The sequence below is a fragment of the Sciurus vulgaris genome, assembly GCF_902686455.1.
Source record: "Sciurus vulgaris genome assembly, chromosome: 2".
In the NCBI taxonomy this organism is placed as follows: Eukaryota; Metazoa; Chordata; class Mammalia; order Rodentia; family Sciuridae; genus Sciurus; species Sciurus vulgaris.
Genome location: NC_136462.1, coordinates 90991057 through 91009731, shown reverse-complemented (window position 1 = coordinate 91009731; position 18675 = coordinate 90991057). Strand labels below are relative to the sequence as shown.

Below are 18675 nucleotides of genomic sequence, written 5' to 3'. Positions count from 1 at the left end.
TCTCAACATAAAGAATAAAATGATTAGAAATATACTGATTCAATCCAGTACCAAAAAAAAAAAAAAAAAAAAAGGAAGACTGGTTCTGTTCCCACAAAATTCAAATGCTCTTAAAGATAAATCAAATAGTACTATAAAATATATAAGCAGTGATACAGAAAACATAAAATTTATGCTTACTTCCTTTCCCCCAAGGCCTTCACCCTTGGGAAAAATAAAGAGCTGGAGCGGGAAGCAGAGACTGTTAATGAAGAACATTAAAGGTTTTCAGTACAAAGCCTCAAAATTTTTACAAAGAATGACCCACCAAGTGAAAAGAAGACTCCTAGGGTTTTCTAGTCGACATTAGTAAATCCCTTCAAACTAAATGCAGAATTATAACATCTCCAGAATTATAACAATAATGGATACCCTTTGATTTCTTTCCAGAAAGCATAAAGGAACTAGATGTCTAAAAGACTATTTTTTCCAGAGGCAGTGGAAAGGAACATAGTATAAATGGAATTGATAAAAATGGATATACCCAAAATATGATAAAAATTTACCTCCACCAAGTTTCCCACACCACTGTTAACTGGGAGTTTACTTGCTAGTCCTTTTTTCTTTGGGGAAGGCATCGTCTCATAATAATTTTTATAACTTGTTCACTGTTTTGAACCAAACTCAGGGCCTCCCTCACAAATTCTAAACAAGCACTCTCACTGAGCTCCATCCCCACCACCCCGTTGTTAACATTCTTATTTTAATCTGGAGTTAGGTAGTCAAAGACCTCATTTAGGACCTTAAAAAATAATCACCTCTACAGAGCTAAAATATAAATAAGATTACCAAACTAGTCAAAAGCCTGAACCCCAAGTCTCTTAAATCCCACATCAGGGCTCGATACACCGCACCGCACAGCTTCTCTCCGTGCTTGCCACGCTTCGAAGTGGGAGGGGTAAAAGGAGACCATCTGGCCTCAGCAAACACTAGAAAATCACTGGACGCAGCAGTCGAAGGCACGTGACTTGCCACGCCCCTTACCCCCCCACTTCTTCCCCGCGCCAGCAGCACGCGCTGCCAACCTCGTCATGTGACCTTCACGCGGCCCCAAAGCTGCCCCTGCTAGGCGACTCTTTCCAGCAGCCATTTTGCCGAGAACTTGTCATCCGTGCTCATAGCAGAGCATGACTGCACGAAACGCCGTGCCCACATTTTACAGGCTGCACACGTGCTTCGAAAGAGTGCCTTAAAGTCAGGGCCGGGTCCAACCTCACCGAACACGTCGCACCCCAGGGCGCTGAGGAAAGCTGTGGGTGCGCCTCGGCCTGCCATTGGCTGTGGTGCGCACGTGATACCACAGCCCCCCCCCCCCGTTGCCATCCCCCCGCCCCTGAAAACACCCACGAGAGACTCTTAACACCTCGCACCAAGTACAAGACACCCGGCGCGTGGGGACAGACGAAACGTGTAGCAGGCAAGGCGCCTGCGCGTACCTGCCGGGGCAGACGGTAGCCAGCCCACGCGTCGCTCCACTCCCGAGTCCCGGGATCCTCGCGCTGCCGGACCACCGGGCTAGCCATTGGCTACCAGGTCTGGTCACGTGCAGCTCTCCAGCCCGCCCCTAACCGCTAATCACCTGGCACCGTGCTCGAAGCGGCGCCGAAAGTCGTTCGCACGCGGAAAGGGAGAATAGCCGGAGTACCTCCTTTTCTACCTTTATGGGAGTACATCCATAAAGACAAAACGAGAAACTAGGGTCGCGAAACTAAGTAAGCTCACACCTACCGGCTTAACTTCGCGCGCCCCTCTAGGAGCCGTGAACCATCGCCCTTGGGCGCTCCCCGATGCACGCCGGGATGCGTCTGGCGCCCTTCAGTGTGCTGCAGAGCATGCCGGGAAAGCCATCTCTCCCGATTTCCTGGCTCTCACCTCTCAGGCGTTCTTCCGTGTCCCTTTGAGAGCAGGTCCTTGGTCTCCGAATGAGACAGTTTGGGTAATAATGCGAGTGTGACAGTATGCCAGGCACTTTCAATCTCTTCTCCCTCATTTGTTTGATCCGTGTGGTTTTGGGGAAAACCCTTAACCTTCATGAAGCAAGCATTTAGTTGTTGCCTGCTGAGTGACTGTGAATACTGCCGAATAGCAAGGGGTTTTACCCACAAGTAAACTACCATTCATTCATAATCAGTGGAAAAGAGTGCTAATTTAAACACAAGTTACTACAAGTCCCACTTAAGAGTGTAAATAATATTTAGAATTTTGCTACAAATAGAAAACCAGAACTTTCTTTGTGAACTTACACTACTACCAGAGAGAGTGAGGGTGGGAGGATCGGGCTTTTTAAAAAGTCCAAAGGCAGGTCTCCGTCACAGATGCTGACTACACCTAATATCAGCTATAGTATATTTGAACTGAGAAAAATACTTGCTGACCCTGAGAAAAGGTGGTTTTACATCAGAACAAATTAATTTTGAGATGTATTCAGAAACTTAATCCAGCCCAAAACGTAATAGTCTACTCCAGTGAAGCCCCATCTTAAAACAATTCACACCTTTTCTACTTTGAACTCCATTTCTCAATCTTACTGATGATTAAAAATTTATCAGTTCTAAAAGGTTTAATCAAGCTTGAATCTGATTAGTATTTGTGGGATTCACAAGAGCTCTTACAGACTAGAAATTAATAGCTGGGTGCGGTTACACACGCTGTACCCCCAGCGACTGGTAAGGCTGAGTCAGGAAGATGGAAAATTCAAAGCCAGTCGCAGCAATTGAGACCCTCAGCAACTTGGTGGGAATCTTTCTCAAATTTTTTTAAATAAAGGGGTTGGGGTTATGGCTCAGCAGAATGCTCACTTAGCGCGTGTGAGGCACTGGGTTCCATCCTCAGCACCACATGAAAATAAATAAAAATAAAGGTGTCCTCCTACAAAAAAAAAAAATTTTTTTTAAGTAAAATTAAAAAGGGCTTGGGATGTAGCCCAGTGATGTGTGTGTGTGTGTGTGTGTGTGTGTGTGTGTGTGTGTGTGTGTATTGTATAATTAATTTACCTGGCACAATGGCTCACACCTTTTATCCCAGCAACTTGGGAAGATATGACAGAGGAATCCCAAGTTAAAACCAAACCCAGAAACTTACAGAGGCCCTAAGCTATTTAGTGAGACCTCGCCTCAAAATAAAAAAGAAAAAGGACTGGAGATGTGGTTCTGTGGTTAGTGTACCTGTATTCAATTCTGGTACCAAAAGAAAAAAAAAGTTTAATTTATATGGTTACTAAGTTAAAACTTAAAGAAATTTGGGGCACCCTTTTCCAGTTGCAAGTTTGGGGTTTGATTTTGTTTTGTTTTTGTTTTTGCTTTTGCTTTCCCTGGTGGGTTGGAGTAGGGATGTTACTGGGGACTAACCCTAGGGATGCTTTACAGTGGAGCTAAATCCCCAGCCCATATTTTTTATTTTGAGAAAGCATCTCACTAAATTGCTGAGGCTGGCCTCAAATTTGTAATCCTTGGGCCTCAGCCTCCTGAATTGCAGGGGTTACAGGCTTGGGTAATAGCACTTGGCTATAATGTATTTCATAAACCTAATTGCTTATCAGGAAATTATTTCCTGACCAGGAAATCAAAAGAAAGGAATTTAGATAAACATGTAATAAAAACATTTCTTATAAGCATATCTATGTTAAACTTGATGAAACATTCTAATGTTCATTACATTGCATTCTAACCACCCTGAGAGAAAAGTATTATACTAATATTACCATCTTCTGAGTCAGACTTTTTTTTTTCTGTTTTTTGTTTTAGTTGTAGGTGGACACAGTACCTTTATTTCATTTTTTTGTGGTGCTCAGGATAGAACCCAGAGCCTCATGCATGCTAGGCGAGTACTCTACCACTGAGCCACAACCCTAGCCCCTCAGTCAGTCTTGAGTGGGAATCTGGAATGTGTGTTTTAACATGTTCTCAGGGCAGTTTGGTGCCTAACTAGATTTTATGTCCATTGGCTGTAGTTAAAAGAGCCTGAAATGGACAGATCTAGAGAAATTTGCAGTTCTTTCACTTCATGCACTATGACTGGGAATCAATTTTTGGACTTTTTAATCTATGAGTTCCTTTAACTGAAAATTGAAACCAATCATATCTAGTCTTTGGATTGTCATAATGATTCTGAGATAAAAAATTTAGAGCACCTGTCATAGTCAATGGTGAATATGAGATACTCTATATTTGAATACTAGTTAGTGGTAAAGATTACAATGAAGCTAGCATCCTGTACTCAGTCCAATACAACATATTCTTGAATAATTTTTTCTCCACTATTCTATTTCTCCCCTAGACAGTGCTAGAGGCACACTAACAGATTCATATACTGCAGATCTTTTTTAGACTCCTTGGTTACTATTGCCCATCTGTTGGGACATATATCATTGCATTATATCCCCCTAAGTTCCTTTTTTTCTTAACATGTTAAAATACTGAACCATAGACATTACTGCAGTAAAATAGTTACATGGAGAGGCCAGGAAGATAAAGAACCTGTGCCTACACTTCAAGAGATTAAAATTTTTTATATTTAAATAGCTCAAAGTAAAGATATCCACAATACTCCCTCTGCCTTTCAATTATATAACAATATTTCAGATGCTTCCTTTCCCAGTCTCCTTCCAATGGATGATTTTCTTTGCCTAGATTCATCAGTCACTCCTAATAAAGGGAGGTTTTAGCTTAGGCAGAAACTTTCTATAGACATGTGAAACTCAGTTTCCAAAGCCAAGCTAATCATTTGTCACCTCAACCCACACCCCAAACACTACTGCATTCCTAGTAGTGGCACTACGTTCCAGTAAGTCTCTCAGACTAGAAAACCTACAACTGCTCCTTCTCACCTGTTTTCTACATTTAATTGTTCACAAAGTATTTTCTTTTGTTGGTGGTGGTTTTGGTTGGTTTTTTTGTTGTGGTGGTTGTTTTTTGGTGCTTTGTTTGTTTGTTTTTTGGGTTTTTTGTTTGTTTGGTACTGGGGATTGAACCAAGGAAGGGCATTTTACTACTGAACTACAAACCCAATCCTCCTTTCTCTCTCTCTCTCTCTCTCTCTCTCTCTTTTTTTTTTTTTTTTTTTTTTTTTTTTTTTTGGTGGTACTGGGGTTTGAATTCAGGACCTTGCACATGCTAGGCAAGCACTCTACCACTGAGCTGCATCCCCAGTCCAACCATTTTTCAATTTTTATTTTGAGATAGAGCCTCACTAAGTTGCTTAGGGCTTAGTGAGAACCTGTCTCAAAATAATAGTAACAATCAAACTTGCAAATCCTCCTGCATATTTTCCATTTCCTCCACCATTGCACTAGTTCAACTTTTACTATATGACCTGAAAAGCACATAAGACTTGCATAATAATGACAATAGTATGTTAACATTTATTTCAAGAGGCTAAACTAGTATTTACAATGGAATATTATTCAGTCATAAAAAAGAAGAAAATTCTACCATTTGTTACAACATGGATAAACCTGGAAGACTTTATGCTAAGAAATAGAAGCCAAACACAAAGAATAAATACTGTATGACATCACTTATATGTGGAATCAAAAAAAGTCAAACTCGCTAGGCCTAGCTGAGGAGCTGAGGAAGGAGGATTCAGAACCAACCTCAGCAAGCAACTTAGGGAGGTCTCTAAATATTTTTTTAAAGGGTAGGGGATGTGGCTCGGTGATCAAGTGCCCCTGGGTTCAATCCCCAGTATCAAACAAAAAAAGCCAAATTCATAGAAGTGGTGGGCATCAGGGCGGAGGGTGCAAAATGGTGATTGTCAGTGGGTGGGAGGTGGGAGAGAATGGGAAGATGTTGGTCAAAGGGTACAAACTTTATTTCTAAAACAAATATGAATATGTTCTAGAGGCTTGAGAGTTCAACGCCAGCCTCAGCAATTTAGCGAGGCCCTAAGCAATTTAGTGAAACCCTGTCTCAAAATAAAATAATAATAATAAGGGCTGGGGATGTGCTCAGTTGGTTCAATATACTGGGCACAGTGTACATGCCTATAACCTCAGCAACTCTAGAAGGATCACAAGTTCCAGGCCAACCTCAGCAACTTTTTTTTTTTACTGGTGGGGTGGGGGACATACTGGGGATTGAACCAAGAGGTACTTTACTATTTAGCTACATCCCCAATTCTCTTTTTTTTTATTTTTTTTCTAATTACTTATACATGACAGTGGAATGCATTTATACATTTTGATAGATCATACATAAATGCGACACAACCTCCTACCTTCCTGATTATACGTATTGCAAGATCACATGAGTCATGCAGTCATACATGTACATGAGACGATAATGTCTATTCACTCTACTATCATTCCTTTTCCCATACCCCTACCTTGACTCACAGACAAGTATATTTTGTACACAAATTAATGTAAGCAAAAATCTATATTTTGAAATGATTTTGATGTTTTTACCTTGCTAAGTCAGTTTTTTTTTTTTTTATTTTCAACACTATGAATTTATTCTCTCATATTTTTGTAGGTTCCAAGTCCTAAATGGGTCTTCTTGGGCTAAAATTAATGTGCTGGCCAGACTAAATTTCTCTCCAGAGGCTCCAGAAGGGAATCCATTTTCTTTCTTTCTTTCTTTTTTATTGTAAACAAATGGGATACATTTTGTTTCTCTGTACCTGGAGTAAAGGCATACCATTCGTGTAATCATAAATTTACACAGGGCAATGTTGTTTGATTCATTCTGCTACTTTTCCCCCTTCCCCACCACCCCACCCACCCCTCTTTTCCCTCTATACAATCCTTCCTTCCTCCATTCTTGCCCCCCTCCCTACCCTAACCCTAAACCTAACCCTAACCCTAACCCTAACGCTAACCCCTGCCACCCCCCGTTATATGTCCTCATCTGCTTGTCAGCGAGATCATTCGTCCTTTGGTTTTTTGAGATTGGCTTATCTCACTTAGCATGATATTCTCCAATTTCATTCATTTGCTTGCAAATGCCGTAATTTTATCATTCTTTATGGCTGAGTAATATTCCATTGTGTATATATATATATATATATATATATATATATATATATATATATATATATATATATCACAGGTTCTTATCCATTTATCAATTGAAGGACATCTAGGTTGGTTCCACAATCTGGCTATGGTGAATTGAGCAGCAGTGAACATTGATGTGACTGTATCTCTGTAGTATGCTGGTTTTAAGTCCTTTGGGTATAGGCCAAGGAGTAGGATAGCTGGGTCAAATGGTGGTTCCATTCCAAGCTTTCTGAGGAATCTCCACACTGCTTTCCAGAGTGGTTGCACTAATTTGCAACCCCACCAGCAATGTATGAGTGTACCTTTTCCCCACATCCTCGCTAACACCTATTGTTGCTTGTGTTCTTGATAATCGCCATTCTAATTGGGGTGAGATGGAATCTTAGTATAGTTTTGATTTGCATTTCTCTTATTACTAGAGATGTTGAACATTTTTTCATATATCTGTTGATTGCTTGTACATCTTCTGTGAAGTGTCTGTTCATTTCCTTAGCCCATTTGTTGATTGGATTATTTGTATTCTTGGTGTAGAGTTTTTTGAGTTCTTTATAGATTCTGGAAATTAGCGCTCTATCTGTAGTATGAGTGGCAAAGATTTTCTCCCACTCTGTAGGCTCTCTCTTCACATTGCTGATAGTTTCCTTTGCTGAGAGAAAGCTATTTAGTTTGAATCTATCCCAGTTATTGATTCTTGCTTTTATTTCTTGTGCTATGGGAGTCCTGTTAAGGAAGTCTGATCCTAAGCCAACAAGTTGAAGATTTGGACCTACTTTTTCTTCTATAAGATGCAGGGTCTCTGGTCTGATTCTAAGCCAAAAATCAACGAAATTGAAACAAAAGAAACAATCGGAAAAATTAACAAAATAAATAGTTGGTTCTTTGAAAAAATAAACAAAATTGATAAACCTTTAGCCACACTAACAAAGAGAAAGAGGGAGACTACTCAAATTACTAAAATTTGGAATGAACAAGGAAATATCACAACAGACTCGAGTGAAATACAAAACATAATTAGAAGCTATTTTGAAAATCTATATTCCAACAAAACAGAAAACCTCAAAGACATCAACAAGTTTCTAGAGACATATGAATTACCTAAACTGAACAAGGAGGACATACACAACTTAAATAAATCAATTTCAAGCAATGAAATAGAAGAGGTCATCAAAAGCCTACCAACAAAGAAAAGTCTGGGACCAGATGGGTTCTCAGCCAAGTTCTACAAAACCTTTAAAGAAGAGCTCATTCCAATACTCCTCAAAGTATTCCATGAAATAGAAGAGGAGGGAACCCTCCCAAACTCATTCTATGAAGCCAATATCACCCTGATACCTAAACCAGACAGAGACACATCGAGGAAAGAAAATTTCAGACCAATATCCTTAATGAACATCAACGCAAAAATTCTCAACAAAATTTTAGCAAATCGCATCCAAAAATATATTAAAAAGATAATGCACCACGATCAAGTGGGTTTTATCCCAGGGATGCAAGGTTGGTTCAACATCCAGAAATCAATAAATGTCATTCACCATATCAACAGACTTAAAGTTAAGAATCACATGATTATGATTATTTCCATAGATGCAGAAAAAGCATTCGATAAAATACAGCACCCTTCATGCTCAAAACACTAGAAAAAATAGGGATAGTGGGAACATTCCTTAACATTGTAAAGGCCATCTATGCTAAGCCCATGGCCAATATCATTCTAAATGGTGAAAAACTGAAAGCATTCCTCCTAAAAACTGGAACAAGGCAGGGATGCCCTCTTTCACTTCTTCTATTCAACATCGTCCTTGAAACTCTAGCCAGAGCAATTAGACAAACCAAAGAAATTAAAGGGATACGAATAGGAAAAGAAGAACTCAAACTATCCCTATTCGCTGATGACATGATTATATATTTAGAGGAACCTAGAAATTCCATCAGGAAACTTTTAGAACTCATAAGTGAATTTAGTAAAGTAGCAGGTTACAAGATCAATGCTCATAAATCCAATGCATTTTTATACATAAGTGATGAATCTTCAGAAAGAGAAGTTAGGAAAACTACCCCATTTGCAATAGCCTCAAAAAAAATAAAATAAAATACTTGGGAATCAATCTAACCAAAGAGGTAAAAGATCTCTACAATGAAAACTACAAAACATTGAAGAAAGAAATTGAGGAAGACCTTAGAAGATGGAAAGATCTCCCATGTTTTTGGATAGGCAGAATTAATATTGTCAAAATGGCCATACTACCAAAAGTGCTATACAGATTCAATGCAATTCCAATTAATATCCCAATGACGTACCTTATAGAAATAGAGCAAGCAATCATGAAATTCATCTGGAAGAATAAGAAAACCCAGAATAGCTAAAGCAATCCTCAGCAGAAAGAGCGAAGCAGGGGGGTATTGCAATACCAGATTTTCAACTCTACTACAAAGCAATAGTAACAAAAACAGCATGGTATTGGTACCAAAATAGACAGGTAGATCAATGGTACAGGATAGAGGACACAGACACAAACCCAAATAAATACAATTTTCTCATACTAGACAAAGGTGCCAAAAATATGCAATGGAGAAAAGATAGCCTCTTCAACAAATGGTGCTGGGAAAACTGGAAAACCATATGCAACAGAATGAAATTAAACCCCTATCTCTCACCCTGCACAAAACTCAACTCAAAATGGATCAAGGACCTCGGAATCATTCCCAATTCTTTTAATTTTTTATTTTGAGATAGCACCTTGCTAACATCAACCACTTTTTATGTGTGTGTATTAGTATTTCTTGTGCTTTATCTAAGAAATCTTGGCCCTGGGCTGGGGAGATAGCTCAGCTGGTAGAGTGCTTGCCTTGCAAGTACAAGGCCCTGAATTCTATTCCCCGGTACCAAAAAAAAAAAAAAAAAGAAATCTTGGCCCCTAGCTGGGCATGGTGGCACACAACTGTAATCCCAGCAACTCAGGAGGCTGAGTCAGGAGGACTGCAAGTTTGAGGCCATCCTGAGCAACTTAGACAGACCCTGTCTCAAAATAAGATAAAAAGAGCTATGCATGTAACTCCATGATAGAATGTTTTGGGATTTGGTCCCCAGTAACACCAAAAACAAAAATAAAAATGTTATATGACTGTAGGGTTGTGACTCAGTGGTAGAGCATGCCTAGCATGTGTGAGGCACTGGGTTCGAGTCTCAGCACCACATAAAAATAAATAAAGTTTAAAAAAAGTTCATAGCCTTTAAAAAAAGTTAAAAGATATTTCTGCATCTTTTGCAGAAGTATTATAATTTCAACTTTTATTTTTAGTCATAATAATATTCACCTTAAACTAATATCTGTGTATGGTATGAAGTAGAGGATGACTTTTTTTTTTAATAAGATTATCAAGCTGATCAAACACTTTTTGGGGGGAGGGGGTGGTACTGGGAATCAAACCTAGGGTTAGTCTACCACTGAGCTATAGCTCTATCCTTTTATTCCCTTATAATTCCTGTTGTTGAGAAATCTGAGGCCAGTTTAGCTGAAGTCTCTCTTGAGATTAGAGTCAAACTGATGGTCAGGGCTGTATTTCATCTGAAGGCTTGACTCAAGAGGAGATTCTGCTTCTAAGCTCTTTCATGTGGTTATTGGTAGGCCATTGTCCTTTGGTACATATGCCTCTCCACGAGGCTACCTCATAACATGGTAGTTAGCTTTACTGATAACAAGTAGTTTAAGAGACAAAGAGTGGCCCCAAGACGTAAACCATAGGCTTTTAAACATCTAAACACAGGGGCTAGGGTTGTGACTTGGAACACTGAGCTCACATACTCTACACACTCTTGAATTTCTGCTAGATTTGTGATTGTTTTGAATAAAAGAATACAGCAGAATTGAAGCTATACCAGTTTGGGGTCTAGTCTTTTAAAATCAGCAGCTTCCACTTCTTTCCTCTTGATATCCATCCACCAAGTTGTGAGGAAGCCCAAACAATAGCATAGAAGACAGTCTTAGCTGAACTCCCAGCCATCAACCAAACCCAATTTACCAGCCATGTGAGTGATCTATTTTGGAAGTAGACCATACAGTCCCATTCAAGCTATCCCAGCTGATGACACAGAAAGCAGAGACAAATTGATTTCCTCTAAACCATGACCAATTTACAACATCACGAGCAAATAAGTGATTTTTATTGTTTTAGGCCACTAGGTTTCTGGTGGTTTTACAAAGCAATGGATTGCCAAATCATAGAGATGGGATTAATTGCAAAAAGGCACAGGTGGACTTCCAGAAGTGATGAAAATGTTCTCTATTTTTAGTCCAGTAGTACTAATAAGAATGTATGCCGGGCTGGGGTGGTAGCTCAGTGGTAGAGTGCTTGCCTTGCACGTGTGAGACACTGGGTTCGATTCTCAGCACTACATAGAAATAAGTAAATAAAATAAAGGTATGTGTCCATCTACAACTAAAAAATATTTAAAAAAAAAAGAATGTATGCCATTTCAAATTTATGAACCGTAAATTTAAAATCTGTGTATTATAGCATATGTAAATTATACCTTAATGAAGTTGATGTTAAAAAAAAAAAAAAATTGGGGGCTGGGGAGATAGTTCAGCTGGTAGAGTGCTTACCTTGCAAGCACAAGGCCCTCAGTTCAATCCCCAGTACTGCAAAAAAAAAAAAAATTGGGGGCCGGGGTCGTAGCTCAGTGGTATAGTGCTTTCCTAGTATGTGTGATGTGTGAGGTACTGGGTTTGATTCTCAACACCACATATAAATCAATAAATGAATAAATAAATGTCCACTGACAACTAAAATAAAAAACTTTAACAACTCTACATTAACTAAAGAATAAAGACTAAGCCAGATGTAGTGGCTCACACCTATAAACCCAGCAACTGGAGAGGCTGAGGCAGGAGAATTTCAAGTTGAAGACATGCCAGTCTCAAGAAAATAAAAAGAACTGGGTTGTGGCTCAGTAAAGAGCCCCCCAGGTTCAATCCCTAGTACTGTGGAGGAGGAGGAGGAGGAGGACAAGGAGAAAAAAAAAAAAAAAAAAAAAAAAAAACCCACAGCTTGGTGAGAGACTCTTCTACGAAGTACCACCGACTGAATTCCAAAGATATTTCTTGCTTTACATTAAAACAGAAAAATGATTTGCAGTTCCACATGGGCCCAGTCTGTTCTGTCTTCCTGGCATGTCACCCTTCTGATCTGAGGCTGCTAAAGTCCTAGTCATCCTGTGACGCCCACCTTTACCCACCCCTGTGTTCAAAGAATCTTAGTCACCACCTCCTCTAGCTTGCAGAACACTTTGTGAATACTTTTATTATAATACTTATCACACATTATATTGTAAGTTTTTGTTTACATATTTCTTTCACTAGACCCTGACTTCTTCCGGAAAGAAACAACTTCTGATTCATCTTTGTATCAGTATAATGCAAGTACTAGGCAGGTAATAGATACTTAGTAAATGGTGAATGAATTACAGTATGTTAGTCAGGCTCTCCTTTTGCTTTTTCTGATTACTTTGCTGGTAAATATTCTCCAGCCCTCAGTAAGTATGGGTATCTCTAGAGTCTCCATTGACTGCCATTCTCTGCCCTCTGTTTCTCTCCCTCTCTTACAGCCCTTTGGAATTGGGCATGATGCTGCATGCCTGTAATCCCACTACTCAGGTGGCTAAAGCAGGAAGATCAAAAGATTGAGGCCAGCCTAGGCAACTTAGCAAGACCCTTGCTCAAAAGAAAAAAATAAATAAACAAAAAGGGCTAGGGTTTAGCTTAGTGGTAGGGTGCTTGTCTAACATGTACAAGGACTTAGTTCAATTCCCAGCCCTAAATAAATTAAACTGCAATTCACAATAAATGCTGCAAAGAAGTATGTATTCCTATGAAAGCATATTATTGGGGAAATTGACCTGTTCCAGGAAGTTGGTGCTGAGAAATGAAGGTAAGAGTAAAAGTTGACTAGGAAGGAAAAACTTTGGCAGAATGAACTGCATATGCAAGTTCATTCCCTATAAAATATAGGGAAAGAAAGATTAGTGCTTGCCAGGAGTTGGTGAGGACAGAGAGGAAGGGGAGTACCTACTAATGGGCATGGAGTTTAATTTTTAGGTGACAAAAATATTCTGGAATACTGGGGTTGTGGCTCAGTGGTAGACCACTTGCCTAGCATGTGTGAGGAACTGGGTTTGATTCTCAGCACTGTATATAGATAAATAAAAATATTCATCAAGAATTTTTAAAAAATTCTGGAATATTCTGGAATGAGACAGTGGTAAAGATTTAGTGAATTATCAATTTTTTTAATTAAAAATTATAATAAAGCAACTACTAGAAAAAAGACTGTGTCAGAAAAATCACATCACCTTCAAGAAACTGAAAGAAGGCCAGTGTGGCCAGAATACAGTGAGAACAGTTATGATGTGGGATGGGACTGAGGAGGTAAGAACAAAGAATAATAATGAAGGATTAATATTAGGAACCATACTTAGAGAAACAATAAACCTGGTGTATAGTACACGCCTATAATCCCAGTGACTGTGGAGGCTGAAGCAGGAAGATTTCAAGTTAAAGCCCCAACAATAAACTGGGCACAGTGGTGCATGCCTGTAATCCCAGTGGCTGGGGAGGCTAAGGCAGGAGGATCAAGAGTTCAAAGCCAGCCTCGGCAAAAGTGAGGCGCTAAGCAACTCAGTGAGACCCTGTCTCTAAATAAAAAATACAAAATAGAGCTGGAGATGTGGCTCAGTGGTCAAATGCTCCTTAATTCAATCCCCAATACCCAAAAAATAAATAACAATGTCATGAGGGGAAAAAAGATCAAAGAGTAAGAGTATCAGACCTACAGCACTGCAATAAAAAAATAAAAAGTATATGCGAGTAGAACCAAAGTTTGCCCTTTGAACCTTCCCCTATGCCAACAGCTGAGGAGTGGAAAGAAAGCAATGGAGTCTGGAGCTGGGGGTGTAGCTCAGTGGTAGAGCATTGCCTAGCATGTGCAAGTCCCCAGGTTCATCCCCAGCACCACAAAAAAGAAACAAAAGAAAGTATTGGAGCATGTAAAAGCATCAGACAAAAAGAAACATCAGTGCATCAGGTTGGCACACAGGTCAGAAAAGCAAAGTCTTCAGAGGATGGTCAGCAATATTGTCTAGTGGCAAAAAGGTTAAAAAAAAAATAGAAATCAAGAAAAGTTCTTTGGATTTGAAGATGAATGACCATAAACACAGCCATGTGAGAGTGGAGATTGTGGGGAAGAGCAGATGGCAGAGAATAATGAGAGAATGAGTCACGAAGACATGGAAGCACACAGAATTTGGCAGTGAAAGGAGAAGGAAAAATGGGACAGTAGCTTAAAGAGAGGCCTTTTCCAAACAGGAAGGACCTGAGAGTGTTTGAGAATGAGAAAAGAAAGCCAGGACAAAAGAATCAATTAAAAAGATGAGAGAAAATAATTCATGTGATAAGTCCCCCTGAGGAATGGAAGACAGAATCAAGACACAGGTAGACAGCATGGACAGTCATTTTCTCTGAGGCAGGGAGAGAAAAGTAATGGCTCATGAGGGAGATATTTTTTAGGTGAGGAGTTTGGACAATGGAGTTTACATCATTTGCTGTCTTCTCAGTGATAATAATAAGAGAGAGTTAACATCTACTAAGCATTTGCCACAGTGATAACCTAACCTATTTCTGGTATATTAACTCATTTTATCCTCACAATCACTTCATTAGGTAGGTATCATTGTTACCATCATTTTACAGTTAAACTGTCACTAAGAAGGAAAATAACTTTTTTAAAATATTATTTTAGATGTTGATAGACCTTTATTTTATTCATTTATTTATATGTGGTGCTGAGAATCAAACCCAATGCCTCACGCATACTAGGCAAGCACTCTAACCACTAAGCCACAACCCCAGCCCCAGGAAATAACTTTAACAAGGTCACACAACTACTTGATGGGTAGAATGCATGCTTCTACCTATAACACAGGAAGGAGACAAGGTAATCTGCTAAGAGTAAAAGATCTGCTAGGAAGGGAAGATAAAGGGAAACTAGGTGGTTAAAAAATATAAGAAAGTTTAGAGTAGCCAAAGTAAAAGGTATACTTCTGAGCGGTCCCATATTTTCTTCTGCTAATAGAACCTCTTCACCCGAAGATCCTCTTCATCCAAGACCCAGATTTGTGCATCTCCTCGTTCAGCCCTTCTCAGGCTACCCTAAGTGATTCACCTTCCTTTTAAATTCTTGGGCTCTGTTCTGCCCTTTGGACTGGATTCTCCTTGTATAAAGCTGAAGGTGGCAGAGAATTATTTTGGTTGTCAGAGACAGGGCCTGATACAACCCACACACCTGTGCCAACCTTATTAGCAGCTAAGTTGCTAAGGATGGTCTCAAAATTGTGATCCTCCTGTCCCAGCCTCCCAAGTTGCTGGGGTTTCAGGTGTGTGCCACCACCCCTGGGTAAAATTCCATGATTTATAATGGCCTTGGAATTGAGTTTCCATAGGCCAGGGAAGATTCCTTTTCCTCCTCCTCCTCCTTCTTCCTCCTCTTCCTCCTCCTCCTCCTCCTCCTCCTCTAGTTTGTTTGTTACTGGGGATTGAACCTAGGGGCACTTTCCTACTGAGCTTCTTTCCCAGTACTATTTTTTTATTTTGAGACAGGGTCTCACTAAGTTGCTAAGGGTCTCGCTAAATTGGTGAGGCTGACCTTGAATTTGTGATCCTCCTGCCTCAGCTTCCTCAGTTGCTGAGATTACAGGAATTCACTAATGTGCCTGGCTGCCTGGCTGATTTTCACATTTAAAGTGAGTTTTAAAAGACAGAAGAGACTGTCTGGTGGCGCAGGCCTGTAATCCTAGCAGGTCAGGAGACTGAGGCAGGAGGATCAAGAGTTCAAAGCCAGCCTCAGCAAAAGCAAGATGCTTCACTACCTGAAGGCAGGTAGTGTGTGACTGGGGGAGGTGGAACATTGGGGTTGTGGCTTTGGGTATGTGTTTGCAGCTAAGCAATTCAGTGAGACCCTGTCTTTAAATAAAATACAAAATAGGGCTGGGGATGTGGCTTAGTGGTCAAGTGCCTCTGAGTTCAATCCCTGCCCCACCCCCCTGAAAAAAAGAATATGTCTTGCTCCCTGAGATTGTTTGTGTAGTCCTTCCCACAGGTAACAAAACCTTTTTTTTTTTTTTTCAAAACCAAATTTGAATTTCCTAAAAACTTTTGATATATTCCAAAATTATTTACATCACCAAGGAAACAGAAGAATTTACAAGTAAGAAGCCAAACTGCTCTATTCTCTTCCTCAAATGTCAGTGGTATATTGGCAAAGATTCTTAGAGGAGTGAGAACAGAAAGCAGCAACACTAAACAGCCAAAAAGCTCCTCATATAGAGACATCAATCAAAAAATGCCATAACAGATTTTATTTCACAGGAAGGAAAACTGGATTCAGTATAGTTTGCAGGCATATTTGCATCAATGGCATTACTTCCTCCAGCAATATATATTAGTGTTTTCCATATCAAAATATGGTAAAGAACATACAACTTCTTAATAATTCTCTTGAGGTATTCCAGTTTATGTATATGTAGAGAGAGCTAGACTGATGAGGCTTCATGACTCAAAAATATAAATCCTGCACAAACGCTACTTGAGGGGCAGCCTGAATATTCAACTAAACAACCAATTGGGAAACAAAGTTAGATACCAAGATGCAGTGATCCATTGTTCCTGAGATGTGAACAAGGAGCAAACAGCACAGAATGGAATCAGTTTAAGAATGTGTCATGTGAATCCGCCTACAGACAACTCTGGGAACTGTTCCTGAAATGGGAGGAGGCTGTCATCACCTCTCCTCAGTAGCACCATGTGCCACAGAAATCATTTTCATTTTGGAAGTGCATTTTGATATACTGTCTCCTTTCCCTCACTCCGCTCTTCCTCACTTTGGAAGACAAACTACATCCTCACTCACCCGTGTGGTTTGCTGCCAGAGGAAGTAAGTGGGGGACCCTAGTGGAGCAGGGCAGCTCTGGGCATTTCCCAAGTGGGCATGCCCTCTGACTCCTCCTGGTGGATGTAGAGGGAAGACCCATTCCTCACACAGATGTGCAGGAGCTCATTGAAAGCCCTCCACGGGTCAGTTCAGAATGGATGGATAGGCTTCGACTTGCTTCTTCCTTCTCTGCAGATAGACTTAAGAGAAGTGATGACTGGCAACTTCTCATCCTTTTCTGGGAAGAGAAGCCTACATTTTTTTCTCACTGCACTGTGTGAAGGCTCAGGAAAGTTCAAGAGTGCCTGATACATTGGGCTGGGGTTGTAGCTCAGCAATAAAACACTTGGCCTAGCATGTGTGAGGCACTGGATTCCATCCTCAGCACCACATAAAAATTAAATAAATAAAATAAAGGTATTGTGTCCATCTACAACTAAAAAATATACATATTTAAAAAAAGAGAATGCCTGACACTAAAGCATACTGAGTTTAAACTGTCAAAGCCTTTACATTAACTACTTCACACTGCAACCCAGCCCCAGGCCTTAGGGTTCCTCAATACCAACAGACAGTCTTCTTGGTGATGTAAATAATTATGAAATGTTTCAGCAGACCTCCCACTTCACAGAGAAACAGGTGGTCACTGTTTCTAGTCACAGGTAAATGTCCTATACTCATAGAGGCAAGTAAATTCCATATTGAAGGTCATGTCATCTGACCTTCTATTATCTATATGTCTTTTTTTTCCCCCAGGATTGAACCCAGGGACACTTTACCACTGCAATGCATCCCTTCCTTTTATTATTTATATGATTTTTTTCAATTTTTCTTTTTTTTTATTGTAAACAAATGGGATACATGTTGTTTCTCTGTACATGGAGTAAAGGCATACCATTTGTGTAATCATAAATTTACATAGGGTAATGTTGTTTGATTCATTCTGTTATTTTTCCCTTCCCCCTCACCCCTTATTTATATAATTTTAAGACAGGGTCTCAGCTAAGTTGCTGAGGACTTCACTGAGTTGTTGTAACTGGCCTCAAACTTGCAATCCTCCTGCCTCAACTCCTGAGCCACTGGGATTACAGGTATGTGCCACCATGCCAATCTTCTGCATGTCTTTTCAAGAAGGTTCTATATAATCCCGAAGCCTCTATTTTCTCCTAGCAGAAAAGAACGTTGGTTTCTAGAAGTCTGTCTTAATCTCCTGGACCAGATTAAACCAGCCCCCCACTTCCCCACACTTCTTGAGTTTTTACATCATATTTCATTTCCTCTTAGATACTGTTTAGCTACATAGATTTGGATTCTTAACTTTCTACCAGAAATCAACTCTTCTTTTTTTCAGTTGTCTTTACTGTTCCCCTCTCCTGTTGGCTTAAAATGATCTTACCATAGTTACACAGAAGGCTCTCCTTGCTGCTCCACTATTTATTTCCACAAATTCATTCTACACACACACACACACACACACACACACAAAGAGAGAGAGAGAGAGAGAGAGAGAGAGAGAAGGCGCATGGGGTCTAAATATATATTCTGGCCACAAGTGGACACATTCTCAATAACTATACAGAACCTGAATCCATTGCCTTTAGAGAGTTTGATGCCAGTTGACCTGCTTACCTGAATGAAAGGGAGAACAAGATTGTGAG

General features: G+C 39.9%; 1 protein-coding gene across 2 annotated transcripts in view; it reads right to left on the bottom strand.

Annotated features, from left to right (window-relative positions):
• MGA (MAX dimerization protein MGA) overlaps nt 1-1858 on the bottom strand; it is a gene marked incomplete at its 3' end in the record, with an annotated part of 130886 nt that extends 129028 nt beyond the window's left edge. Inside the window, exon 1 of one of the 2 annotated variants that reach the window (XM_079128744.1) lies at nt 1768-1858. Of the gene's footprint in view, nt 1-1475; nt 1686-1767 lie in introns of those variants that run through there. The other variant, XM_079128747.1, reaches the window with a different exon arrangement.
• Nucleotides 1859-18675: the final 16817 nt, after the last annotated feature.